The sequence below is a fragment of the Manis javanica genome, chromosome 10 (genome assembly GCF_040802235.1).
Source record: "Manis javanica isolate MJ-LG chromosome 10, MJ_LKY, whole genome shotgun sequence".
In the NCBI taxonomy this organism is placed as follows: domain Eukaryota; kingdom Metazoa; phylum Chordata; class Mammalia; order Pholidota; family Manidae; genus Manis; species Manis javanica.
The window spans coordinates 84,507,658-84,534,991 of NC_133165.1; the positions used below are offsets into that span (position 1 = coordinate 84,507,658).

Here is a 27,334-nt window from a genome sequence, read left to right on the forward strand (position 1 = left end):
TCAACCAGGAGTTGGGAGGGGTGCAAGTTGTAGCGCTCCAAAATCTTACGACTATAGACTATCTACGGTTAAAAGAACATATGGGATGTGAACAGATTCCAGAAATGGGTTGCTTTAATCTCTCTGATTTCTCTCAGACTGTTCAAGTACAGTTGGACAATATCCATCATATCATAGACAAATCTTCACAAATGCCTAGGGTGCCTAAATGATTTTCTTGGCTTCACTGGAGATGGCTGGTAATTATAGATTTGCTTTGTTTATGTCACCGTATTCCTATTATGTTAATATGTGTGCGCAAGTTAGTTAGTAGTTTAAAACCTATACATACTTAAGGTACTCTACAAGAAGATATGTCAAAGAAATAATCAATCCTCCCATGTTTTCTTCCATATGCTACCTCTATAGCTTTTCTTCTTCCTTCCTAATTACAACCCTTAAATAGAATTTGTGCCTCATATCAAATTTACCGAGTATCATAATTCCTCCAGGTGGTAAAGATACCTCGAGACAAGTGCTGGGCATAGAAGCCACAGAGCATAAATCTGCAAAGAAGTAAAAAGTTAACCTTTTCAAACAATATGGCTTCTCTCTCACTTACCAACTTTACATTTCCCTGTATGGCCCCGGAAGATGACTGGTTAGCCAGAGACGGGTAAGATTCCTCAAGGGAGGAACAACCTAAGACAGGCACAGTCGCAGGGGGGCCATCAGGTGAGAAATCGGGGAACAACAGTGGTGAAGCTTAGAACCTCACCCCCTCCTGTTTTGAGAGAAAGCTTCTGCATCCGTGGATGTTTTATTGCCCTTGTCTAGCTGGGATTAGCACATAGTCTACAGGCACACACCTGATCATCTACAATTGCTCTCTTACAACACTAAACTATGTTTTCTAACTTTATCTTGCATCTACCTACCACTTCAGCATTTTATTAAAAATCAAAAAAATAATAATAATAAAGGGAGAAATGTGGGATCCACATATAAATCAAGTATAAAAATCAAATGAATATTCATATTTGACCTGATTGTTTATAGTTCATAATGCGTGATCAAAACCGAAAGTTTCTGTGATGAATGCCCTTGTACTGTTCACCATGTAAGAACTTATTCACTATGTAAGAATTCGTTCACCATGTAAGAACTTGTTCGTTATGCTTCAGAAGATTGGAGACTGATGAGAATTAGGCTTGAGATGGATTAATGATTGTGCATTAAGCATTGACCCCCCTATACAGAATTTTATTGTTGTTAACAACCATTTGATCAATAAATATGAGAGATGCCCTCTCAAAAAAAAAAAATTTTTTTTACCATTGACAATTGAGATAAATGGAGTAGATAGACATGCAGGTGGACACTTGATAGATAAAAAAGAGAGAGATCATGGAGAGGTAGACAAAGTGAGACTTTTGAAAACATCTGGGGAATTGTTTTTATATGCCAGTCAAAACACTGTACCTAGAATTCCACCAGGTAATGTAATGATGCTTTAAGTGAGTCATGCCCTCATGTTCAATCTGATGAAGGTTTCTTTGCCCTATAGAGAATCTCAGAAATTAATGACTTTAATAAAATAAACATAAAGTGTGAAAAAAAAAAGAATCACATGCCAAAAATTTAGGTAATGTGGATGAAATAGAAAAATTCCTAGAAAGATACAAACTCAGAAAATGACTTAATAAAAAATACAAAACCTGAATAGACCTATACTGAAGGAAAGAGACACAATCAATAATTTAAAAAACCTTCCCGCAAAGGAAATCCTAGGATCATATGGCTTCACTGTTGAATTCTACCAAACATTAAAAAAGAATTGCCAATCCTATACACTAATGATGAACTAGCAGAAAGAGAAATCAGGAAAACAATTCCATTCACAATTGCATCAAAAAGAATAAAATATCTAGGAATAAACCTAACAAAGGAAGTGAAAGACCTATACTCTGAAAACTACAAGACACTCATGAGAGAAATTAAAGAAGATACCAATAAATGGAAACACATCCCCTGCTCATGGATAAGAAGAATTAGTATTGTCAAAATGGCCATCCTGCCTAAAGCAATCTACAGATTCAATGCAATCCCTATAAAAATACCAACAGCATTCCTCAACAAATTAGAGAAAATAGTTCTAAAATTCATATGGAACCACAAAAGACCCTGAGTAGCCAAAGCCACCCTGAGAAGGAAGAATAAAGTGGGGGGAATTACACTTCCTGACTTCAAGCTCTACTACAAAGCTATAGTAATCAAGACAATTTGGTACTGGCACAAGAACAGACCCATAGGCCATGGAACAGACTAGAGAGCTCAGATATAAACCCAAGCATATGTGGTCAATTAATATGTGATAAAGGAGCCATGGACACACAATGGGGAAATGACAGCCTCTTCAACAGCTGGTGTTGGCAAAACTGGACAGCTACATGCAAGAGAATGAAACTGGATTATTGTCTAACCCCATACACAAAAGCAAACTCAAAATGGATCAAAGACCTGAATGTAAGTCATGAAACCATAAAACTTTTAGAAGAAAACATAGGTAAAAATTTCTAGGACACAAACATGAGCAACTTCTTCATGAACATACCTCCCCAGACAAAGGAAACAAAAACAGCAATGAACAAGTGGGACTATATCAAACTACAAAGCTTCTGTACAGCAAAGGACACCATCAGTAGACCAAAAAGACATCCTACAGTATGGGAGAATATATTCATAAATGACATATACGATAAGCAGTTGACATCCAAATTATATAAAGAGCTCACACACCTAAACAAGCAAAGAACAAATAAGCCAATTAAAAAATGGGCAGAGTTGTTGAACAGACACTTCCCCAAGGAAGAAATTCAGATGGCCAACAGACACATGAAAAGATGCTCCACATCGCTAGTCATCAGAGAAATGCAAATTAAAACCGCAATGAGGTATCACCTCACACCAGTTAGGATGGCCACCATCCAAAAGACAAACAACAACAAATGTTGGTGAGGTTGTGGAGAAAGGGGAACCCTCCTACACTGCTGGTCGGAATGTAAATTAGTTCAACCATTGTGGAAAGCAGTATTGAGGTTCCTCAAAAAACTAAAAATAGAAATACCATTTGAGATTCAAGATGGCAGAATGAGACATGAGACAGAGAACTCCTCCCAAAACCATATATAGTACGATAATATAGTTGATACAACTAACCCTGGAACAGCAACAGGAGGGAAGGCTGCACCAGACTGCATACAGACCTCACAAACAGAGCAGACCTCACAAAACAGGGTAACGTACCAAAGCCTTGATCAGGCAGGACACAAACCCTTTCCCCACCCCAGCTCATGGGCAGGAGGAAGAGAAATGGAGCGGGGAGGGGGTGGAAGCCTAGGACTGCTGAACACCCAGCCCTGTAGGTCTGCTTTGGAGCACAAACCTACATTGTGTGGTGGTCTGGAGGCTGGTGGGGTTGGGGGAGTTGGATAGGCGAAGTGCTTGAGAGACAGATTCTGGCCATTTGTGAAGGAAGGGGATCCACATTCTGCCGGTCTGGGACAAAGGAAAGGCAGCCAGTCTGAGAGGCTTCCTAGCAACGAGAGGGCTGCTGAAGGGACGGGGTTTGCACATAGCTTGCTGCGCAGGAGAAGGGATAAGTGAACAAGGTTGTCTGGGTGAACTCTGCCCAGCAGGTTGGGAACTCTGAGGAGCTTCAGGTGCTCCATCCCCCAGGCTGGTTACTCAGCTCCAAGACCCCCAGTGTGACATGCAGCCTGCTGCATCTTCCTCCAGACCTGCCGGCACCGGCTCACAAACTGGCAGTCACTGCGCTGGCATCAGGCCAGCCAGAGGGAGGCCCTGCTTACAATAGCTAGAGATGAAAAGCACAGAGGCTTACACCTCTATGCTCCTCCCACTGACTTTGGAACTGGAGACAGGCACTGCAGCTGGAAATCAGGAAACATATCTTTCCTCCCCCCAGGCACCAGCGCCACTCCCCTATGACCCCCAACCTCACTCTAGGGGCTAGGAGCTCCAGAGCTTCTGGGCACTATAAGGCACCTCATAGAAATATGAAATGTCAAAAGAGCCTGATTCAGACCAAAATCTCACAAACCGCAGAAAAAGGGCCAAATGAAACTGAATTCACCAATCTTCCTGAAAGAGAGTTCAAAATAAAAATAATAAACATGCCCATGGAGGTACAGAAAAATATTCAAGAATTAAGGAACGAATTTAAGATAGAGATTCAATCATTAAGAAATTCCATATCTGAAATGAAACATACAACGGAGGAATTTAAAAGCAGGCTGGAAGTAGTAGAAGAGACAGTAAATGGAATAGAAATTACAGAAGAGGAATACTTAGAAGCTGAGGCACAGAGAGAAAACAGGATCGCTAAGAATGAAAGAATATTGAGAAAACTGTGTAATCAATCCGAAAGGAACAATATTCGTATTATAGGGGTACCAGAAGAAGAAGAGAAAGAAAAGGGGTAGAAAGTGTCATCGAGGAGATAATTGCTGAAAATTTCCCCAATTCAGGGAAGGAGATAGGCTCTCAAGCCATGGAGGTGCACAGATCTCCCAACACAAGGGACCTTCAAGGAAGAAACATCAAGATATATAATAATTAAAATGGCGAACATCAAGGATAAAGACAGACATTTAAAAGCAGCTAGAAAGAGAAAAAAGATCACATACAAAGGAAAACCCATCAGGCTTTCAAAAGATTTCTCAGCAGAAAACTTACAGGCCAGAAGGAAGTGGCATGATATATTTAATGCAATGAAGCTGAAGGGCCTTGAACCAAGATACTCTACCTGGCATGATTATCATTTAAATTCGAAGGAGGGATTAAACAATTTTCAGATAAGCAAAAGCTGAGAGAATTTACCTGCCACAAACCACCTCTACAGGGCACTTTGGAGGAACTGCTATAGATGGAAGTATTCCTAAGGCTAAAAAGTTGTCACCAGGGGAAATAAAACCACATTAAAGAAAGTAGAACAATTAATTACTAAGCAGATGCAAAATCAAATCAACTACCCCCAAAGTCAATCAAGGGATAGACAAAGAGTACAGAATACAATACCTAATATATAAAGAATGGAGGAGAAAGAAAAAGGAGGAAAAAAGAAAAGAACCTTTAGGTTGTGTTTGTAATAGCATACTAAGTGAGTTAAATTAGACTGTTAGATAGAAAGGGAATTACCCTTGACCCCTTGGTAACCACAAATCTAAACCCTGCAATGGCAATAAATACATATCTATCGATAATCACCCTAAATGTAAATGTTCTGAATGCACCAATCAAAAGACATAGAGACACTGAATGGATAAAAAAAAACAAGACCTGTCTATATGCTGCCTACAAGAGACTCACTTCAAACCCTAAGACATATACAGATTGAAAGTAAAGGGATGTAAAAACATATTTCATGCAACTAACAGGGAGAAAAAAGCAGGAGTTGCAGTACTTGTATCAGACAAAATAGACTTCAAAACAAAGAAAGTAACAAGAGATAAAGAAGGACATTACATAATGACCAAGGGGTCAGTCAAACAAGAGGATATAACTATTACAAATATCTGTGCACCTAACACAGGATCACCTACATATGTGAAACAAATACTAACAGAATTAAAGGGGGAAATAGAATGCAACGCATTCATTTTAGGAGACTTCAACACATCACTCACTCCAAAGGACAGATCAACCAGACAGAAAATAAGCAGAGACAGAGGCACTGAACAATGTATTAGAACAGATGGACCTAAGTGACATCTACAGAATACTCCATCCAAAAGCAACAGGATACATATTCTTCTCAAGCACACATGGAACATTTTCAAGAATAGATCATATACTAGGCCACAAAAAGAGCCTCAGTAAATTCAAAAAGATTGAAATTGTACCAACCAGCTTCTCAGATCACAAAGGTATGAAACTAGAAATAAATTACACAAAGAAATTGAAATAGCCCACAAACATATGGAGGCTTAATAACATGCTCCTAAATAATCAGTGGATCAATGACTAAATAAAAACAGACATCAAGCAATATATGGAGACAAATGGCAACAATAATTCAACACTACAAAATCTGTGGGATGCTGCAAAGGCTGTGTTAAGAGGGAAGTATATTGCAATACAGGCCTACCTCAGGAAAGAAGAACTATCCCAAATGAACAGTCTAAACTCACAATTAATGAAACTAGGAAAGGAAGAACAAATGAAGCCCAAAATCAGTAGAAGGAGGGACATGATAAAGATTAAAGGAGTAATAAATAAAACCGAGAATAATAAAACAATAGAAAGAATCAATGAAAGTAGGAGCTGGTTTTTCAAGAAAATAAACTAAATAGATAAACCTCTAGCCAGACCTATGAAGAAAAAAGTAGAGTCTACACACATAAATAGAATCAGAAATGAAAAAGGAAAAATGACTATGGACACCACAGAAATACAAAGAATTATTAGAGAATACTATGAAAAATTATATGGTAACAAACTAGATAACCTAGAAGAAATGGACAACTTTCTAGAAAAATACAACCTTCCAAGGCTGTGTCAGGAAGAAAAAGAAAATCTGAATAGACCAATTACCAGCAAGGAAATTGAATTGGTAATCAAAAAACTACCTAAGAACAAAACTCCTATACCAGATGGTTTCATTGCTGAATTTTATCAAACATTTAGTGAAGACCTAATACCCATCTTCCTTAAAGTTTTCCAAAAAGTAGAAGAGGAGGGAATACTCCCAAACTCATTCTATGAGGCCAACATCACTCTAATACCAAAACCAGGCAAAGACACCACAAAAAAAGAAAATTACAGACCAGTATAGACCAGTATCCCTGATGAACATAAATGCAAAAATACTCAACAAAATATTAGCCAACCGAATTCAAAAATACATCAAAAGGATCATCCACCACGACCAAGTGGGATTCATCCCAGGGATGCAAGGATGGTACAACAGTCAAAAATCCATCAACATCATCCACTACATCAACAAAATGAAGGACAAAAACCACGTGATCATCTCCATAGATGCTGAAAAAGCATTGGATAAAATTCAACATCCATTCATAATAAAAACTCAACAAAATGGGTATAGAGGGCAATTACCTCAACATAATAAAGGTGATATATGACAAATCCACAGCCAACATCATACTTAACAGCGAGAAGCTGACAGCTTTTCCTTTAAGTTCGAGAACAAGACAAGGATGTTCACTCTCCCCACTTTTATTCAACCTAGTTCTGGAGGTCCTAGCCCCAGCAGTCAGACAACACAAAGAAATAAAAGGCATCCAGTTTGGCAAGGAAGAAGTCAAAATGTCCGTTTGCAGATGACATAATATTGTACATAAAAAACCCCTAAAGAATCCACTCCAAAACTACTAGATCTAATACCTGAATTCAACAACGTTGCAGGATACAAAATTAATACACAGAAATCTGTTGCATTCATATACACTAATGATGAACAAGCAGAAAGAGAAATCAGGAAAACAATTCCATTCACAATTGCATCAAAAAGAATAAAATATCTAGGAATAAACCTAACGAAGGAAGTGAAAGACCTATACTCTGAAAACTACAAGACACTCATGAGAGAAATTAAAGAAGATACCAATAAATGGAAACACATCCCCTGCTCATGGATAAGAAGAATTAATATTGTCAAAATGGCCATCCTGCCTAAAGCAATCTACAGATTCAATGCAATCCCTATAAAAATACCAAGAGCATTCCCCAACGAATTAGAGGAAATAGTTCTAAAATTCATATGGAACCACAAAAGACCCTGAGTAGCCAAAGCCACCCTGAGAAGGAAGAATAAAGTGGGGGGAATTATACTTCCTGACTTCAAGCTCTACTACAAAGCCATAGTAATCAAGACAATTTGGTACTGGCACAAGAACAGACCCATAGGCCAATGGAACAGACTAGAGAGCTCAGATATAAACCCAAGCATATATGGTCAATTAATATATGATAAAGGAGCCATGGACATACAATGGGGAAATGACAGCCTCTTCAACAGCTGGTGTTGGCAAAACTGGACAGCTACATGAAAGAGAATGAAACTGGATTATTGTCTAACCCCATACACAAACGTAAACTCAAAATGGATCAAAGACCTGCATCTCTAGGACATAAACATGAGCAACTTCTTCATGAACATATCTCCCCAGGCAAGGGAAACAAAAGCAAAAATGAGCAAGTGGGACTATATCAAGCTGAAAAGCTTCTGTACAGCAAAGGACACCATCAATAGAACAAAAAGGCATCCTACAGTATGGGAGAATATATTCATAAATAACATATATGATAAGCAGTTGACATCCAAATTATATAAAGAGCTCACACACCTCAACAAACAAAGAGCAAATAAGCCAATTAAAAAATGGGCAGAGTTGCTGAACAGACCCTTCTCCAAAGAAGAAATTCAGATGGTCAACAGACACATGAAAAGATGCTCCACATCGCTAGTCATCAGAGAAATGCAAATTAAAACCACAATGAGATATCACCTCATACCAGTAAGGACCACCACCATCCTAAAGACAAACAACAACAAATGTTGGCGAGGTTGTGGAGAAAAGGGAACCCTCCTACACTGCTGGTGGGAATATAAATTAGTTTAACCATTGTGGAAAGCAGTATGGAGGTTCCTCAAAATAGACATACCATTTGACCCAGGAATTCCACTCCTAGGAATTTACCCTAAGAATACAGCAGCCCAGTTTGAAGAAAACAGATGCACCCCTATGTTTATCGCAGCACTTTTTACAATAGCCAAGAAATGGAAGTAACCTAAGTGTCCATCAGTACATGAATGGATAAAGAAGATGTGGTACATATACACAATGGAGTATTACTCAGCCATAAGAAGAAAACAAACCCTACCATTTGCAACAACATGGATGGAGCTAGAGGGTATTATGCTCAATGAAATTAGCCAGGCAGAGAGAGACACGTACCAAATGATTTCACTCATTTGTGGAGCATAAGAACAAAGCAAAAACTGAAGGAACAAAACAGCAGCAGAATCACAGAACCCAAAAAGGGACTAACAGTTACCAAAGGGAAAGGGACGGGGAGGATGGGTGGGAAGGGAGCGGTAAGGGGGTAAAAGGGGCATTACGATTACGATTAGCACACATAATGTGGTGGTGGAGACATGGGGAAGGCAGTATAGCTCAGAGAAGACAAGTAGTGATTCTATAGCATCTTACTATGCTGATGGACAGTGACTGTAATGGGGTATGTGGGGAGGACTTGGTAACAGGGGGAGTCTAGTATCCATAACATTGCTTATGTAATTATACATTAATAATACTAAAATAAAAAAATAAAAAAAAGAAAAAGAATTGTCAATCAATTGTTCACAAACTCTTCTAGAATATAGGGGAGAATATTTCTCCATCCATTCTATGAGGCCAATATTATCCTGATACCAAACTAAATAAGGACATCACAGAAAGCAAAAATACAGAACAATATCTCTTTGAAATGTATGTACAAAAAATTTCAACAAAATACTTGGAAACAAATTACAGTAACACAGAAAAAGGATTATACAATATATAAAAATGATTTATCCTCCAAATGCAAGGTTGGTTTACCATATGAAAATCAATGTAATATACCATATTAACATACTAACATACTAAAGGCAAAACTCACACTATCATCTCAATGGACAAAGCATTTGATAAAATCAAACACTCCCTCATCATAAAACCACTCAACAGTCTAGGAATAGAACAGAATGTCTTTAATGTGATAAAAGGTATCTACAACAAACCTGTGGTTATTGTATACTTAATTGTTAAAGACAAAAATTACCTCAGAATGGATCAAAGACCTAAATATAGGAGCTAAAACTATAAAAATCTTATAAGAAAACCTAGGTGTAAATCTTTGAGACCTTGGATTAGACAGTACACACACAGTGCAAATAAGAAAAGATAAGCTGGACCTTATCCAAATTACAAATTTTGTGCTATCAGAAAAGTGAAAAGACAACTCACAGAATGGGAAAAAATATTTTAAAATCATATTCAATAAAGTCTAGTATCTAGAATACATAAAGTGTTCTTACAACTCAGTAATAAAAACACAATTACAAAATGGGCAAAGAATCTGAATAGATATTTCTCCTTAAAAGATGTATAAATGGATTGCAGCACTATTTACAATACCCAAGATATGGAAGCAACCTAAGTGTCCACCAGTAGATGAATGGATAAAGATGTGGTACATATACATAATGGAATACTATTCAGCAATAAAAAGAAACAAATCCTACCATTTGCAACAATATGGATGGAGCTGGAGGATATTATGCCCAGTGAAATAAGCCAGGCAGAGAAAGACAAGTACCAAAGGATTTCCCTCCTTTGTGTGGAGTATAACAATGAAGCAAAACTGAAGGAAAACAGCAAGAGACTCACAGACTCCAAGAAGGGACTAGCGGTTACCAAAGGGGAGAGGTGGGGGAGCGTGGGTGTGGAGGGAGGGAGAAGGGGATTGAAGGGTATTATGATTGGCACACATGGTGTGGGAGGATCATGGGGAAGTCAGTGTAGCACAGAGAAGGCAAATAGTGACTCTGTGGCATCTTACTACACTGATGGGCAGTGACTGCAATGGGGCATGGGGGGGACACAATAATATGGGTAAATGTAGTAACCACATTGTTTTTTCATGTGAAACCTTCACAAGAGTGTATATCAAAAATACCTTAATAAAAAAATGTGTAAATGGCCAATAAGTACATGAAGTGATGTTTCACATTATTAGTCATTAGGGAAATGTAAATCAAAACTACAATGAGATGCCACTTCACATCTGCTGGGATGGCTAGAATTAGAAAGATGGGCAATAAAAGTGTTAGTGTGAGGATGTGGCGAAATTGTAATCATACACTGCTGGTGAGGATATAAAATGATGCTGCTGCTTTGGAAAACAGCTTGGCAGTTTCTCAAAAAGTTAAAGATAGAGTTACCATATGACTCAGCAATTCCATTCCTTCATATATATATTGTAGGAATTGAAAACAATGTCCATATAAAAACTATCCATGGTGTTCAAAGCATCATCATGCATAATAGCCCGAAAGTGGGTACAATCCAAATGTCCATCAAGTGATGAATGGATAAGCAAAAATTGGTACATTCATTCAATGGAATATTATTCAGTTATGAAAGGAATAAAGCACTGATACATGCTGTAACATGAATGAAACTTGAAAACATTATGCTAAGTGAAAGAAGCAGACATAAAACGCCACATATTATATTATTCCATCTACATAAAATGTAAAAGGCAAATCCACACAGACAGAAAGTAGACTCCTGGTTGCCAGAAGTTGGTGGAGGATAAGTAAGGAGTAATTGCTAGTGAATATGGGGTTTCTTTTCAGGGTCATGAAAATGTTCTGTAATTAGATATTTGTTGTAGTTGCATAATTTTGTGAATATACTAAAAATCACTCAATTGTACACTTTCAGAAGGTAAATTTTATGTTATGTAAATTATATCTCAATAAAAAAATACAACTAGAACAATGAAGATAACTTTTGCTAAGATAGGAAAGTCTAGGGCACATGTGGACAAGAAAATAATTTGTTTTAGACATGGAAGTTTGAAATATTGATTAGACATTCAAGTGGATTTGTTAAGTAGCAATTGGAGATATTAGTCTTCAGTTCAGAGGATACAGGTTGAATATAAAATTTGGGGGAAAAGTTAAACTGTCCTTGTTTGCAGATGACATGATATTGTACATAAAAAAACCCTAAAGAATCCACTCCAAAACTACTAGATCTAATATCTGAATTCAATAAAGTTGCAGGACACAAAATTAATACACAGAAATCCGTTGCATTCCTATACACTAACAATGAACTAGCAGAAAGAGAAATCGGGAAAACAATTCCATTCACAATTGCATCAAAAAGAATAAAATACCTAGGAATAAACCTAACAAAGGAAGTGAAAGACCTATACTCTGAAAACTACAAGACACTCATGAGAGAAATTAAAGAAGATACCAATAAATGAAAACACATCCCATGCTCATGGATAGGAAGAATTAATATTGCCAAAATGGCCATCCTGCCTAAAGCAATCTACAGATTCAATGCAATCCCTATCAAAATACCAAAAGCCTTCTTCAACGAATTAGAGAAAATAGTTCTAAAATTCATATGTAACCACAAAAGACCCCGAATAGCCAAAGCAATCCTGAAAAGGAAGAATAAAGTGGCGGGGATTACGCTCTCTGACTTCAAGCTCTACTACAAAGCCACAGTAATCAAGACAATTTGGTACTGGCACAAGAACAGACCCATAGACCAATGGAACAGACTAGAGAGCGCAGATATAAACCCAAGCATATATGGTTAATTAAAATACAATAAAGGAGCCATGGATATACAATGGGGAAATGACAACCTCTTTAACAATTGGTGTTGGCAAAACTGGACAGCTACATGCAAGAGAATGAAACTGGATTATTGTCTAACCCCATACACAAAAGTAGAGTCAAAATGGATCAAAGACCTGAATGTAAGTTATGAAACTATGAAACTCTTAGAAGAAAATCTCTTGAATATAAACATGAGCAATTTTTTCCTGAATGCATCTCCTTGGGCAAGGGAATCAAAATAAAAAGTGAACAAATGGGACTACATCATGCTAAAAAGCTTCTGGACAGCAAAGAACACCATGAGAAGAACAAAAAGGCATCCTACAGTATGGGAGAATATATTTGTAAACGACATATCCAACAAAGGGTTAACATCCAAAATATATAAAGAACTCACACGCCTCAACACCCAAATAGCAAATAACCCTATTAAAAAATGGGTGGAGGATATGAGCAGACACTTCTCCAAAGAAGAAATTCAGATGGCCAACAGGCACATGAGAAGATGCTCCGCTGTGCTAATTATCAGGGAAATGCAAATTATAACCACAATGAGATACCACCTCACACCAGTTAGGATGGCCAACATTGAAAAGACTAGGAACAACAAATGCTGGCGAGGACGTGGAGAAAGGGGAGCCCTCCTACACTGTTGGTGGGAATGTAACTAGTTCAACCATTGTGGAAAGCAGTATGGAGGTTCCTCAAGAAACTAAAAATAGAAATACCACCTGACCTGCGAATTCCACTCTTAGGAATTTACCCTATGAATGCAGGATCCCAGTTACAAAAAGACATATGCACCCCTATGTTCACTGCAGCACTATTTACAATAGCCAAGAAATGGAAGCCACCTAAGCGTCCATCAGTAGATGAATGGATAAGGAAGATGTGGTACATATACACAATGGCATATTATTCAGCCATAAGAAGAAAACAAATCCTACCATTTGGAGCAACATGGATGGAGCTAGACGATATTACACTCAGTGAAATAAGCCAGGTGGAGAAAGACAAGTATCAAATGATTTCACTCATCTGTGGAGCATAAGAACAAAGAAAAAACTGAAGGAGACTCAGCAGAACCCAAGAATGGACTAACAGTTGCAAAAGGGAAAAGGACTGGAGAGGGTGGCTGGAAAGGGAGGGATAAGGGGAATAAGGGGCATTACGATTAGCACACATAACGTAGGGGGAGAGTAGGGGGAGGCAGTACTGCACAGGTAGAGTGAGTCTATAGCATCTTACTACACTAATGGACCGGGACTGTAATGGGGACTTGAGAATGAGGGGAATCTAGTAATCACAATGTTGCTCATATGATTGTATATTATTGATACCAAAAGAAAAAAAAGATAAAAAGAAAATTGGGGGAAAAATGAATTTGTACTTATAAAACACTGAGAGTTGTGCTTGGGACACAGACACAGAAAGATCTATAAATGTTAGCTACTATATTTATTATTTTGTTTGCATAGAGTAATAGTTGTCTTAGCACAATTTGTAGAATCTCTTCCTCTCTGATTTGTAATGCTACCTCTTATATACAAATCTCTCATTTATATCACTGGTCTGTTTATATCATTGTATTCTTCTAAGTAGTGACTGTTTAAAGGGAGAGTAAATTGGAAGCCAAAACTCCTCTCAACTTTTCTCAGTTTATTTCACTATGCTTTTGTTTCACCTTTGCTGTCTAGGTAGGAATCACCTGGATTCCTTTTAGCTTTCGGAGGGTAAATGTAGGCAAGAAGTCCTGAAAGCTGAGTATAAATATGCAGAGGAAATTACCTGAAAGAAAATAGATTCCATAGGCAATATTTTAAGTCAACTCTTCTTATATACTTTTTAAAAAATAATTGTGATTAGAAGCCCACATAACAAAAAATGTACTATCTTCAGTACCATAGGAGAAAAATTTTAATACAGTCTTTGCATGTGATGTTTCACCCAGTCTTCCCAAGGCTGTTCCTCCTCATAATTCAATTCCTGGTTCAAATGGTTCTTCTTCAAAGAAGTCTTTTCTCAAAACCAGGAGTAAAGTTGCTTACCCACTCCTAGTCTTTTTGTCTCATTACCCTGAATCACTCTTCACTACTGAAATATATGTATTTATTGTCTTACTAGCTGTCCTCCTCCCTACTAAAATATAAATTCTACCAGAGAAGAGATCTGGTCTGTTTGCTCTTCTCCCCATGCCCATAACTATGTACTTTGTACATAGTATATCTTGTTAAGCATTTTTTGAAATACTTGCTGAGTAACAAATACAGTGCTTTTTAATTCCCAAGCACTTTTATATATAGTATCTCTTTTGATCATTACAACTCTTTGGGTAAAATGGTATTGCTTAGCACCACTACAGAGTCCAAGAAGCATTCACCCAGGGCCATAGGCAAGTAAAATGCTGAGTTGGAACTGTTGTACAGGTGGCTTGTTTTTTGAGGTGCATTACTCCAGTTCTAGAGCTAAGGGTATTTCAAACTACTTTCAGATTAAGGAAGTGATGATTCTGGAGCACAGTAGAAACAATCCGCATTTTTAAAAAGCCAACAATTTCTGAGGTTGAACCCTCGTCATCCCTCAGACCCAACTCTTTACACAGTCACACATACGACAAAGATTATGGCCACAGTCATATTGCTCTAAATGCAAAAAAGAAAATTCAACTAATGGACTGTTTAGAACCCTGAGTCCCCTTGTGTACGTGTCTCAGCTCTTCCCACTTTTTTTTTTAAACATTTTTATTTAGGTATAATCTTGTCACGTGTTAAAGTGCACAACTTTGAGATAATCTCATTCCCTAGAATATTTACTTCGCCTTTTGGATCTCTATTACTACAGGTACCTGTAAAGATTCCTTTCCCCTCTCTTTTTATTTTTCACTTACATTTCGCAGCGGAACACGTGCGACCGGAGTGTACCGAACGTAACCAGCCTTCCTCTCCAGCCCTGCCCACCGAAAGCCCAGCCCCTCCTTTTCCCCAGAGCCCCGCCTCTCGGCCCTTTTCCCACTCAGGCTCTACAAATCTCGCCCTTCCGCCACCTCCCTCCTACCCAACATACACACATCTCGCGAGAGGTGAGCGCCCAAGGCCGGACGAGAGGAAAGTATCTGCTCCGCTGAGTGGGGAAAGAAGGAGCTGAAGGCAGATTGTGGGACCGAGCGCGGGCGGGCGGGAGGCGACGGAGCTACCAGCGGGTGAGTCCTGTTAACATTAATTAGTCCATGAGTTGACGGAGTCTCCCCTGCAACCCTAGCCAGCCACAGTGTCCTGTGGCGGGGTCTCCCCTCCCAGTCTGTTGGACGGGGGCACTGAGGCGGTGGCTGTGCCCTGTCTGAGGAAAAGGGTGGGGCATGGACTAACGCTGACCAGTAAGAAGGAAGGAAGCTACGATTGGCGGCCTTGAGCACTTATGGGAGATCGTCTTTACCTTGCGGAGTACCGCCCCTCTACTCTCCCTCCTCCCGCCTCCTTCCTTTGGGGGGGAAGGCGGGGCCAAAGGCCCGAAGTGTGGGGAGAACTTGGGGTAAGTAGCCCCGGGGGGCACAGGGTGTGGCAAGGAGAGGGTAGTTTAATCCTGAGGGAATGGGGAGTCTAGTGGAGCCTAATGGATCTTGGAATGGGGTGCAGTGGGAGAAAGGGGAGGGGTACTGAACTGGTTGAAGACCCAGGGCGTCTCAGAGTGGGGTTAGGGGGTTGGCATTGGAAGAGGCAGGGGTAATGGCCAGGAGATGGGAGTAAGTGAAAATATGGCATTGGGTTTGGCTGGAAAGATAGGGGTAAATCACTGGAAATGAGAGTCATGGCATTTCGACTGAATTATGAAAAAATATCAGGGATGTGATACCAGAGAGAAAGTACGGATTTGGAGAAAATTAAGTTAATTAGTTTAGGAATAATTAATAGGGGAGGGGTTAGTAGCCAGTAAGCATCACTTTGGGAAGGGTATAGGGGAAAGTCAGAGGCGTAAGGGAGTTGTTTGGTAAGGGAGATGGCTAGTGTATACGGGTTTTTAGCCTAGGTATCAGAAGCAGCCTGGGATAGAGATTTAGGGCATTTGGTGGTTATGGCACCCAGTCTGGTGACCTACCTGCAAGAATGCTGGGATAGGGAGTAGAGAAGGGGAAAAATAGAACACTTATCACTTCTACTGTGATTTCCTTTCTCCCTTTCTTCCTCTTCCCTCACTTCATCTCTTCCTAAAACTCAGGGATAGAGGCTTGGGACTTAAGCAGCCCAAGTTGGAGCCCCACAGGGAGTTATATGTTGCTCTCAACTGCTTGTTATGTTATCTGACTGGGGTGTTTACTAGCCAGGGCACCTCCTACCCAGATTCCCGCGTTGCTACTTTCCTAACTTGAAAAGTTTGTTTTCCACTTAACAGAGTTTTAGTATTTCTAAGGGTTGTGTCATAATAAGTGTGGGTTTGTTGGGGGGGTGTAGGTAGAGTTTTAGCGGCAAGCTCACTTAATTGCTATATTTAAAAACTTTGCAGTAGTGTAGTTAATTCTTGTAGGGACATCAGTCTTTATAGGTATTCTAAGTACAGGAAAATATACTACGCTGAAGTTTGTTTTGTTAAATGTGTCTTAACTCACTCATCTCCTTGAAGTTGCAGTTTTAGTTAGGTTATATACTTCTTAATGGTGTAAATAAAATGGATACGTTTCAGGAAAGTGAAAAGTTTTCAGCTTTTTCCTTTGTATCAACTCTGAAGCTAAAGATATGTCATAATATCTTAGGGCAAGGGTTGGGGAAATCAAATATAATTTGTGCTTAAACATGGAGGCTGTAAGGTAAGTGGAGACTATTGCGAAATACAACATGTCTGTAAGAAAAGAAGCTAAAGTTTGGCAGCTATACTAAGTAGTCTTACCAGTTCTTACTTCTGTACAGAAAAGGGACAAGCTTTGCCTTTTGATAGTTAAGTAGTATTTAAAAGTGAGTTGACATAATACAACCAACTAATTAATGGCTTCTTTGCTTTTGCATAGATTTGTCTTTTACGTTAATTCTTTTTTACTTTTGAGGAACAAGATAATGTCTGACATACCAGTAAGGCTGTTATATATGAAGAGAAAACAGAGTATGTTGCTCTGTATTAACCTTTAGTTTTAAGCAACGGTTTGAAACTTTCCTCCTGGCCAGGAAATTACCCTTACAGCACATTGAGACCAATTAATTTCTGACCCTGTAGCACTAATTACTGAATTGGGTTCCAGTATTTCACTATCAGAGCATTGCTACTGGACGTTCAGACATTTTTCACAGTTTGCCTGGTACCAGCACAAAAAAATATGCAATGATAGAGCAAAGTCCCTTGTTTTATTCTTCCTAGAATTTGTGATGGTTTTGACTTGGGCACTATTAAAAGCACAATTCTTTCTTTCTCATTTGTATTAACACCTGTCAGAAAACTAGAGAGTGGTAACACTACTCATCTTTAAACTTGTGGATCAAAGGTTACATCCTGTAATAGTTTCAGTGTTGTAATTTTAAAGCATTTTTGTTTGCCGTGGCTTTTAAATGTTAGTGGATACTGTTACTGTGTCTCGTTTCTCTTTCCTCTCCCAACTTCCAACCCAAAATGAAAATTTTTTTTTCAGCCAACTCTTAAGTTATTTACTTTGCCTCAAGTGAAGTCCCTGGCTCTGCCTGGACACAGCTGCTGTAAAGTTCTCACAAGTTATTGTTTTGTACATGTCAAGACTGAGTTTTCCCTAGGCTGCAGTAGGAGGGAGTCAGTGTTGTAGCAGTCTCCCATCCACGTCTGATGAGGAGGAGCCTTCTGCTTGCAAGGAAGTTTTAGGTGGAGCAAATAGCATTGCCATGTCTAATAAAGACAGCTCTCTCTTTTTGAGATTAGTTGGCAGGCTGGTGTATTATTGTCCCTTATCCATTGATAAAGGTGCTAGTTAAGGTGCATATGATGTTGCTTAGAGAAAAACAAATGCGTCATTCATTAAAAAAGAAAAGCATTTTATTTTGTTATTGGTTTCTCTGAAAATGGTATGATTTTAGAGTTCATGAAAAAGTCTTCCATCTATTTAAAAACATGTCAAAGAAAATAGTTTTTAGGCTCATTTTTGAAAGTTTCCTTCCCCTATAGGGCTTCTTTTGGGATCAGCTATATTCATGAAATGTGAAAATTCATCATAGTTGGCATCTCTGATGTGTGGTCTTTTCACTTCCAAATGCTGTAAAGAAGAGGTCCCCATTTCACAGATACTTTGTTCTGTTATTAGAGCTCTACTTTTAGAACATTCTTTACATTGTGCTGAAGCTCTTTAGAGCCACCATCTGAAGCTACAACAAATAAACCTAATTCCTTGTCAACTTGCTAGCCCTTCAAATATTTGATGACAGTTAATGTCCGATTAAGATTTTTCCTTCTTGGGTAAATATCCCAAGTCCTTTCAACCATTCCTTTAATGACATTTTTTATTTTTCAACAGTTTTTTTATTGGAATAAAATTGATAACACAATATTGTATTGGTTTCAGATGTATAACATAGTGATTCGATATACATTACTAGATGCTTGCCTCCCTAAGTGTAGTTTTCCGTTACCATACTAAGATATTACAGTATTATTGGTTATATTCTATATGTTGTGCTTCTTAAATGACATTTTAAAGAAAATTCAGACTCTTCATAAATTTAGTTGCCTGAGTTTTTAAGGCTTCTTATCTAGATCCAAATATAATATCTCAGATATAATCTGATCATTACAAAGTACAGGGGAGAATATCGGCCTTTTTTTTTTAAGCTGTACTCTACCTATATTTGTAAAGCTAAGATCACATTAATTTGTGTAATTGATTTTTTAAATGTAGTTGATGACTTTACATTTATTTCTGTAATTGTCATCTTGTTCGTTTCAGTTTATTGTCTCAGCTTGATAATGTTATTTAGCCTCTTCGCCATTCTTCATATCTTTGCATCATTGATAGATAAATTTGATAAACATGACATGAACATGATCCCTATGTTTTTGTTCTAGGTCAATGGTAAGAATATATAAGGGTGGAGCAATGATATATAACATCAAACATGATCATTAGTTGATGTTAATCTATTAATCAACATTTTGGGTAAAATTCAGTTATGAATCCACCCACTGTTTTATCAAATAAGTTACATTTCCTGTGAAGTACTAAGAGGTGTCCTGTTGAAATCTAAATATATTCTATCTCTGACTTCCCTGAGCTCCTAGGCTAGTGATTGTCAAAAAAGAAAATGAAATTAGATGTTACTATTTAGCTATCTGATGCTAGTACTTAGAGATCATTGCATTATTGCCAGTCATTCATAAACCATCTATTAATAAATAAGTTTATAATCTTCCTGGGAAATAATATTTCATCAGTCTATATTTTCTGGACTCTACTCCCTTGCTCCGTATTGTTTTAAGTATGATTCCCTTCCCCCCACATTTTCAAGATTTCTTATCCTGCTGCTGCTTTAAAAAAAAAATTGTAGGCTGATTAACAGTGTTTCTTTATAGTTGCATTTTTTTGTCATCAGATGAAGCTGTTAGAAAAATGAAACATTGGTCCCTGAACATTTAATTTACTTAAAAGAATTAAACTATTGACCATGTAACAGTTGCATTGTAGCTTCCCCATAATACTGCAATTTCCAGTTTAGACCTAACTTGTCATTTCCTGTTTGGAATAAAAACCTACACCACCTGTAAAAACTACACACACACACATCCCTACATACCTACATAGATATATAACTGTCATCTATAATTATAGTTTATTGGTGTGGTGGTCTAAGTTTGACATGCTGTGTGCTGTAAGTGAAATGGTGCTACAAGTAAGATAAAACACCAGAAGAATCTCTAGGGACTGAAGAGTTTATGCTGGCAGCCAACAACTTTCCTGTGTGTTAGTTTTAGACCTGATAGCTGAATTTATGTTTGAGCAATTTTAGCTGATAAATACATTTTTAAAGTACCTTCCTCTTTTGGGGTTTTAATTTTTACTTTCATTTTTAGAAAATTGCAAATTGTGAATGGAAAGGTTTGTGCAAAGAAAGTAGCATGCCTTTAGGGACAGGGTGCATTTTCTTTTGATACCTTCTTATTCATCTGAGATTGTTTAGTTTTGAATTCTCCTGGAAAGCAGAAGGATGGACATGATGACCCCTCAAAGTCCTTCCCAGTCCAAACATTCACAAATAGAAGCTTAGATCAAGAAACTTACTATTGAGGAATCAGGAAGAAAAATAAACTGTAAAGAAAATGAAATGGTCTACTTACCCAGTGGGAATGGGTAAACAAAAAGTAAGGAACATAAATGGCAAGAAATAATAACTCCTTTGAGCTAAAAACAAAAGTCAACAACAGCAACAAATATTTTACATTGGTGTCATTTCACATCTCAGAATATTTCATCATGACATTTTCTCTTCAGAATTTCCCTGGTGGACACTGTGTGAAAGCGTTGTTGTCCTGGTAAATCGTAGTATTTTGTTTCCTTTCTTTCTCCTGTTTGTCCTTTTGTTCGGAAAGTTAAAAAAAAAATCTGAATGTGTACTCGCTGCCTGTATACAATGAAGCAAAATTCAGTTCAGTTTTGAAAGTAAACATATATTGTAGGGCTTCCTTGGAGAGGAAGAATGAGTGTTAATAATCCAGGAGAAGTTTTATAAGAAGACAGATTTGTTACTAGTTTTTAACACTTTGTAGGCATATATCTAGGAAAGTTCCCAGCTAAACCAAAGGTGAATTATTACAGCACTCCTCTGAAGGATTTAAGAACACCTAATAGGGGAACAAAGCTCATCACAAACACATGACTTCAATTTGTTAGCTTTTTTACATTTTTTGGTAATTTTTTTTTTAAGTTCTCTTGAATTTCTTTTACTGAGTAATCCTCCAAGTACTGGTTGAAATTCTTAATGCAGAGGGATTTTTTTTTTCTTTTTTTTTTTATCATTAATCTACAATTACATGAAGAACATTGTTTACTAGGCTCCCCCCTTCAATTTTTTGGTAATTTTAATCCTAGATGTTCTCATAGATTGTACAAAAAGTTTCTTTTTTCTGTTCAATGCTGTATTTACCCTTAATATCAAATTTTGAAAGTCTAACAGGAGCTGAGAGTTAGCTTAGAAAGTCACTTTGTGAGCGTGTGGCTTTGGGCCTCCATGGGACAGTTTTGTTCTGCCATAGCTCCTCCTTCGAACAAAATCCAACTTGTTTTCTTGGAGTAGAATTACATACTAATATCTTCTTATCTGGCATAGTGCTTCTTTGTGACATAATGGATAAAGATTTATATGCTAAATTAGTCACCCTTTATTTGGGGCTTAAAACTTAAAGTAGAAAAATTACATTTTTTCAGATTAAAAAATAGGGCATACCATTCTTTTTTAAACAAGAATATGCCTGACTGTATTATAAAAACAGAATGATTTATTGATTATAACATAACGATTGCTGTAAATGATTTGTGTTGGCTCCAAGTTTCTTTCCAGTAATGTTTATTTAAGCTTTATCAAACTTAAGTAACATCATATTGGTTTTATTTAGCATGGTTTTTCTGGTATTTCTTGTACTAACATGTCTTCTGTAGTACATTTTCTTTACTTTTTAAAGTTTTGGTCAAGCAGTAGTTTGGTAGTATTTTACACATTTACTACTGGGACTGTTGAACAGTTAGTGAGCTTTGGAATATCTAAATAGATCACATGTTGCCAGCATGTGGACAGTCCTAGAAAATAAGGTTTTTTTCTTTGAGAATTTCTAGGTACCTCCATGATTGTTATGTAGAATATTATAGCTATTTCCTCTCCAGGCCCAAACTCATACCTGGGGGTTAGTAGGAAAGTCTATTGGGTTTGTTGTTGTTTGCAGCCTGTTTAGATTAAGTCCATGAGATTTTCAATCTATCCTTAGAGATCAGTGTTTTGGTATTGATTGCTATTGGTTTATTGTTTTAGGTATTATACTTTATCTGAAAATGAGTAGAAAAAATACAAAACACAGTATTAGGTTTTTGACAGCCTACCAGTTTACAGGACCTTTTCTTCTTCTGAAATGCATACTGAGGCCAAACATAGATAGGCATAATGTTCTCTAGGTATTTCTAACCTTGCTTTCTGCTGTCACTTAAGCAAGTTGTTGCTTTTTTGTTTTTGCTTTATTAGCCTTTCTGAGGATAGCTCAAAATAGTTCCTTGAATCCTCCAAAAGTCTAAAGAGACTTAAAAAAAGTTCCGGTCATGAAGCTGCTTCCAGATAGGTTCTAAACATTGGCTATGTGTTCACTAACTTATGATTCAGTCTAATTCTCACTCCCATCTGTTTTCAGTCATTTGCTGCAAAACTATGTGGTCTATTTAAGCTGGCTCCTTTCTTTGAAATCTGTTGCTACATGTTTGAGCCTGAAATGCAGAAATTAATTTTAACCTTCTCTCTGATCAATCCAGGGTATTCTACTGTTAATTTCTTAAAGCAGTGGGTCTCAAATTACATTTGGTCTCAGTACCCACCCCTTTATACTCTTAAATTATTGAGGGCTCCAAAGAGCTTTTGTTTATCTTAGTTATATCTGTTTATATCTAGCAATATTAGAAGTGAAAAGGGAGAAATTTTTTTTAACTATACTTAAAATTTTTTAAGTAGATAATTTCCATGTAATATGATACAACAGGGAAACACATAGGCACCAGGTGCTATAGGAACTAAAGGGTCATCCTGCAGCCCAATCTATGAGATAGAGGGGGTCAGGGAAGGCTTCCTATATGGATGAGCCTGACTTGAGTGTTTGTTTCTTTTTTTTTATTTTGATATCGTTAATGTACAATTACTTGAACAACATCATGGTTACTAGACTCCCCCTATTATCAAGTCTCCCCCACATACCCCATTATAGTCAGTGTCCATCAGGGGATAAATTTTTTAAATATGTACTTATTTTAAAATAACAACATAAATAACTATATCTTGCAGTTTCAAAAAAAACTTATAGAAAGCGTTAAATCTCTTTAATGTCTGGCTTAATAGAAAACAACTGGATCTTACATCTGCTTCTACATTCAGTCTGTTATGATATTGTTTTGGTTGAAGTATATGAAGATAACCCAGACTCACACAGATAATGTAATACGAAAAGAAAGATTCTTTTAAGATAATTGTAAATAGTCTTCCATTTTCAATACTGCACCAAAATCCAAAAAGTGACAGTTAGCTTTTGTATAGAATTGGAAACCTCAGCTGTGAACTTTTAATACTGTTACATTACAATGAATGGGCCTATCTTGCCCTTTAAATAGGTTTTTTTTTAACCTGTGTATGATTTGAACACCCATGAACCCTCTAGAAGAGCTCAGGGATCTATCTATAGGGATTAGGACTGCTGTCTTATAGTACCAAACTTGAAAAATACAACTGTTTAAAGTATGGGAGGAATACAAGTTCTCCAACCGTTTTAGTGCTTCTCAAAAGGTTAGCTACTGATGACAATTTGTGTCAGAATTACCCAGGATATTTTTTAAAGTGTGGATTCTAGGGCCCCAAAGCCAAGAGAATCCAGGAAGCCTCAGAATCTGAATTTTGACAAGGTGCCCAGGTGAGTATGCTAAAGAATGAAAACAACATAGCGCACTTAACCTTACTTTAAGAAAACTTAATTTCTAAAATTTGGAAAGTCAAAAATAAATTAGTACTTGAGTCACATTATAAAAGTCCTTCTTAACGTTAATGTATACACTCTGACATTTGTCATAATGGCATATGTTAATTAACAGTGTATTTTTATTAATACTGGTTGTTAGAAGTACCAGGACTTGGCAAACTAAGGCCAGATAGTAAATATGTTAGGCTTTGCAGGCATGAGGTCTCTAACTACTCAGCTCTGCCATTGTACGCAAAAGTAGCCTTAGACAACATGTAAAGAATAAGCATGGCAGTATTCCATTAAACTTTATTTATGGACACTAAAATTAGAATTTCCTGTAATTTTCACATGTCACAAAATATTCTTCTTTAGGTCTTTTTCTACCATTTAAAAATACAAAAACCATTCTTAGTTGTGGAGCATGCAGAAGCAGGTAGCAGGCTAGATTTGACCCATAGGCTGAAGTTTATAGTCCTTGATATATACTATAACTGGATTATGAATTTTAAAATTACTATAGTAAAATAAATGTCATGTTAAAACTGTGAACACTGTTTAATTTTCCTAGACAAAAATAATGCTTCAAGAACTTGTATTCCCTTAAATTCATGTTTCTGGACACTCATTTATATAATAAACCTATAAGAAACACCTGTTACATGTCAATTTTTAGAAACCCATGACTCAGAAGTAGTTACACAATGTGCAAGTTGTCATACAACTTTCAGGAGTTATAAAAATGTATTATCCACTTTATGTCTTCTTTGGGGTGTGTGAGAACAGATAACTAGGATTCCAGCCAACCTCAACCTCCTGACTTAATTTTTAGCTATTATTTTATAACTCTCTACTTCAGTTTTTCAGTCTGTCAGTTAGCAAAGTACTTTATAAAAACCCTGACATAAAACAATAAGGCTGATTAAAGATTATAGTAGGGTATGTGCTTTCTATATAATCTTTTTTTCTATATAATAGGTTTACCTACGAGTGAAATAATATATGGTAAACTGTTGTTATGCTAAATAATGTGATGGAAAATGAACCCAGAATTTATGTACAGAAATTTCAGTTCCTAAATAATCTACTGCCTAGTAAAACTTAGTCATCTTTGTTTTGTGGGGTACGCATAACATGCATTACAGCCTCATGGTTTATTGGCATGTTTTTCTTAAGTCAGTTTTCTAGAGGTAATGCAAATCACAGTAGGCTCAAGTATCCAATTGGAGAGTAGAATGTGGAGACTGCTGTGATGGAGAGTTCAGGTTGGTATTCTTTGCTTAGCAGCAGCTAAATTATCTTAAAGCCTAAAATTTGGTGTCCAAAGTTAATGTTCTTGGAACAGAACTGTTTGTGTATGTGTAATTTCTTTCTTTTTAAGCTCATAAGGGAATGGAACCCATAGAACTGTTTGGGTGCTTGTTTAAAATTTTTAACTTGTTTATAGCTGAGCTGACAGGCATTCAATACTTGCTGAACTTGTTTTCAGCCTCTTTATTCCCTATGTGTTGAATGGTTGGGGCAATTTCTAAGTGTTTAATATAGGTAGTACTTGTTAGGGAGCACTTTACCTTGAAGATAAAGAAGGGAGAGATATCTTGAATTGTCTGTCTATCCTTATGTTTTAAATTTCTGCAATGTCCATTTCTACATGAAGCTGTTTATAATTTTAGGAAGGTTTTTTTAAAATTTAAATACAATCATATTTATTTATATACATTAATATACAATCATATGAGCAACATTGTGCCTACTAGATTCCCCCCATTATCAAATCCCCACCACATACCCCCTTACAGTCATTGTCCATCAGTGTGGTAAGATGCTATAGAGTCACTACTTGTCTTCTCTGTGTTATACTACCTTCCCTGTGCCCCGCCCCTACATTATGTGTGCTAATCATAAACGCCCCTTATTCCCCTTATTCCTCCCTTCGCACCTACCCTCCCCAGTCCCTTTCCCTTTGATAACTGTTAGTCCATTCTTGGGCTCTGTGAGTCGGCTACTGTTTTGTTCTTTCAGTTTTTTCTTTGTTCTTATACTCCACAGATGAGTGAAATCATTTGATACTTGTCTTTCTCTGCTTGGCTTATTTCACTGAGCATAATACTCTCTAGCTCCATCCATGTTGCTACAAATGGTAGGACTTGTTTTCTTCTTATGGCTGAATAATATTCCATTGTGTATATGTACGACATCTTCTTTATCCATTCATCTACTGATGGACACTTAGGTTGCTTCCATTTCTTGGCTATTGTAAATAGTGCTGCGATAAACATAGGGGTGCATACATCTTTTTCAAACTGGGCTGCTGCATTCTTAGGGTAAATTCCTAGGAGTGGAATTCCTGGGTCAAATGGTATTTCTGTTTGGAGTTTTTGGAGGAACCTCCATACTGCTTTCCACAGTGGTTGAACTAATTTACATTCCCACCAACAGTGTAGGAGGGTTCCCCTTTCTCAGCATCCTTACCATCATTTGTTGTTCTTTGTCTTTTGGATGTTGGCCATCCTAACTGGTGTGAAGCATTGTGGTTTTAATTTGCATTAGAAAGGTTTTTTTGGTAGTCCATTTTTAGCTTAATTGTTTGGTTCTGTTTCTCTGTAGTAGAGAATGAACAACTTTGTATGATTTGTAAATATACTGTTCAATGCTTTAGAATAGTCTAGCAGATATGGGTCTTTTTTTGAAGTCAGAGACTTTTTTTTAAGTCATGCAGATCTGCATTTTTTTCTGCATTATTTTTACTGGATTACATTATACATTTTTTTTTATTTCTTTAAAGCAATCTGATCATTGTAGAGACTTTGGAGAAGACTGAGAGTATGAAAAAGATAATGATATCACCTGAAATATAGTGTTATCCAGAGATAACCATTAACATTTGATGTTAATTCCATCATCTTTTTCTGTGCTTATTTTTTTGTTTTGGAATTATGATGCATATGTGATGTTATGTCCTGTTTTTTCTCACCACTTAATGTTTTTTATGCCATTAAGTATCTTTTAGAAATGTTATTCTTAGCAACTTAAATATAGTCTCTTGTAAGGTAGTATCTTAATTTGTATTTATCTACTCTTCTTTAACTTAATTCTTGTCCTTTTTTTGTTATAAATATGACTGTCGTGAACATTTTTTTTAAATGTTATGTTGGTTTCAAGTATATAACACAGTGGTTCAGCAGTTACACACATTATTAAATCCTCACCCCAATAGTACAATTACTCTCTGTCAACATAGAAAGATGTTACAGAACCATTGGTTAT

At 37.0% G+C, this 27,334-nt stretch overlaps 1 protein-coding gene and 1 long non-coding RNA gene across 10 annotated transcripts in view; one reads left to right on the top strand and one right to left on the bottom strand.

Moving 5' to 3' along the window:
* LOC140843600 (uncharacterized) overlaps positions 1–15,389 on the bottom strand; it is a 29,088-nt gene extending 13,699 nt beyond the window's left edge. Inside the window, exon 1 of the long non-coding RNA XR_012121465.1 lies at positions 15,324–15,389. This is a non-coding gene — a long non-coding RNA (uncharacterized lncRNA). The remainder of the gene's footprint in view (positions 1–15,323) is intronic.
* Positions 15,390–15,507: 118 nt separating this feature from the next.
* LOC108394770 (cyclic AMP-dependent transcription factor ATF-7) overlaps positions 15,508–27,334 on the top strand; it is a 95,498-nt gene continuing 83,671 nt past the window's right edge. For 4 of the 9 annotated variants that reach the window (XM_017656521.3, XM_073213457.1, XM_073213458.1 and 1 more), the window contains exon 1: positions 15,510–15,635. The gene's annotated coding sequence lies outside the window, so the exon portion shown is untranslated. Of the gene's footprint in view, positions 15,636–15,658; positions 15,965–27,334 lie in introns of those variants that run through there. The other 5 variants (XM_037007225.2, XM_017656523.3, XM_073213459.1 and 2 more) reach the window with 3 other exon arrangements.